A 2,811-nucleotide genomic window follows, 5' to 3' on the forward strand; every position below is an offset into this window, starting at 1 on the left:
TGCTATGAAATAACTTTATTTAAATTAACCAATGTTAACTTAATAGTAAATTTCAACCTACCTGTGGGCAAAGGTTGCATCACGCATGAAATTTACTCTTTATTAATAAGACTAATAAATTTAGCATTAATAAATAAAATTTTCCGTACCTGTGGGCCTAAGAGAAATTTTATTTTCAAAGTTAAATTTACTATCTTATTCTAATTAAGTCATAAAAATAAAAAATGTCCATATGGGGATTGTCAAATTAAATTTATAAATTAATTACAACATGATGTTAATTTTCTTTATGAAGTTCACATATATAATCTTGATGCAATTATCATTATAAAATTGGGATGCTGTGGCTCTCTCAAAATTATTATGATAATCACGACATTATTAACATCCAATAACTGTATAGATGCCAAAATAAAGTTCCAAAAATAAAAGACAAAACCAACATGTCAGTGGGTAAATAGTACTTTTCCAAAGTACAATCAAACAGTGTCCCAGGTAAGTGAGGGGGCGCACAACGGCATACTTAAATCCCAAGACTTGCCTTACCAGAGCTTTCCGATTGCAATTTTGGATAGTATCATAAACATTTACCAACATATGTGACTTAATTAATTATTCTCAGGTCCAGACATCAAACAATTTATATTTAAACAATTAAAAGAATAAATATATCCTTAAGTTCATGTATTAAAGAAACAATAATTTATTTCCAAGAGGTAGATCAATTAGCTAGGACCACGCCTAATGAAGCAGCGGTCACTAGTTCGAATCCCTCTCCCCCCTCTTGTGCGGACATGTCAAAAAAAAAAAAAACAATAATTTAATATTGAACAATTTAAATCATAAGATAAATAAAAATGTAATATTAAAACATAATAAACTACATAGCCTAATGGTCTTGAAAGTACCCTTAAGCCCTTTAAACCTTTAAGAACCGAAGTTCTAAACCCACATGAGCCCAAATCACCTTTTTTTTTTTTTTTTTTTTTTTTTTTTTTTCTTTTTGTTTCTTTTTCTTTTAACTGGATGGGCTACTTGATCCGGGTTGGGCTTCTGGGTTAGCCCACTTAATGACCTTTTTTTTTTTTAACTGAATTGGGCTTAGGTTAAAATAAAGCCCATACCCAATGGCCTAAAACCAGTACACCCGATTTCCTTATGGGTTAGAAACCCTACCCGGATCATCATATTCCCCAACCCGAAATTACCCCAAACCTAGCTGCTGCCCCTTCCTTCTTCTTCCTCATGCCCCGCCGCCGCCGCCTTCCTCATGCACCGGCCACCAAGGGCTGATGCTCAAACAGCCAAACGACAGACACCTCGTGTGGGGCTGCCGCCATTTCCTTTTCTTTTTTTTTTTGGTAGCCCCGTGAACAGTTGCTGTTCCGCCCAGAAATCAGCGGCCTGTGTGGGCGGCTGTTTCTATCCATCATAGAAGGCCCCGCATGGCCGCAGATGACCGGCAGTAGGTCCTTCGGTAGCAGATGACCGGCAGCAGGAGCTTCGGCTCCATTACCCACAAGCAGCCCGTATAGGGCTACTGTTGCTTTGAGCCACAGGCGGTCCTCATTGGGCCGCCAGCGCTCACCTTATACGGCCAACGCCGCTGCTGTGGGGAGCCTGTGACCTTCGGTTCCCGTGGGTGGTGGATAGCCTTTTGGCTAGCTTGTCTTTCGGCTATCAACTTGTTTTGTTTCAAGATTCATAGAAACAAGAGAGGAGGACAATTTGGTCAAAAACAAATCAGTAAGTGGTTATAGCCTTTCATTTAATTTCAACAGAAACAAAAATATATATCAACAAAAATATATATCAACATGGTTGTGGGTTTCATGCTTTATGCTCCTCACCATATTTTTGTTTCAATAATCAAATAAACAAAATAAAATATTATTGAAACAAAAAATTAAAATGTTATAGCAGGCATATCTCAAAATTATGCTGAGCAAATATGGCCTAGAGGAGGCTCTGATACCACGTGTAAGAATTCTATATATATTAAATGCTAATTAACAATAAAACTAGCAGCGGAAATAATTTAATATATAAGTACCTTCGGCCATTGCTTTGATCAAGTAGATTGAAGAACAACTTCACAGCAACCAAAACTAGAAAACTAAAAATATTGAGTAGTTCTTTTGACCTATGCCTACCAATGAGTGCTAATTGATGGAATACATATGCTTTATTTATAGGTAGGTCAGAAACCCCCAATTAGAGCTATTACCTTAATTATTCATCCAATCAAGGAATAAAAATCGAGTAAATAATCAATACAAATTATTTGATTCCACAAAATAAAATCAGTAATGAATTCAAATATTTTGTTTCCACAAGAATTAAATCAACAATTTAATTCAAAATATTTGATTTCACATAATAAGCTTTAATTGGAATAAATTACTGAAACCGTAATTATATATATTTTATAATCTAAATAATATATGTGACATAAGGGACATAGCTTAAATGAAATTTCTGACATGATCGTCTTGGACATCCAGGAACAATTATGATGCGTCAAATAATTGAGAACTCTTATGGGCATCCCTTAAAGAACCAGAAGATTCTTTTACCAAATGATTATCCTTGTGTTGCATGTTCTCAAGGTAAACTTATTATCAAATCATCCCCTTCTAAGGTAATTGTTGAATCTCCATCATTTTTACAAAGAATTCAAGGTGAAATATGTGGGCCGATTCACCCTCCATGTGGGCCATTTAGATATTTTATGGTTTTAATTGATGAATCATCTAGGTGGTCACATGTTTGCTTGGTTTCTACTCGTAATGTTGCATTTGCTAGACTTCT

Source organism: Corylus avellana, chromosome ca6 (genome assembly GCF_901000735.1).
Source record: "Corylus avellana chromosome ca6, CavTom2PMs-1.0".
Classification (NCBI taxonomy): Eukaryota; Viridiplantae; Streptophyta; class Magnoliopsida; order Fagales; family Betulaceae; genus Corylus; species Corylus avellana.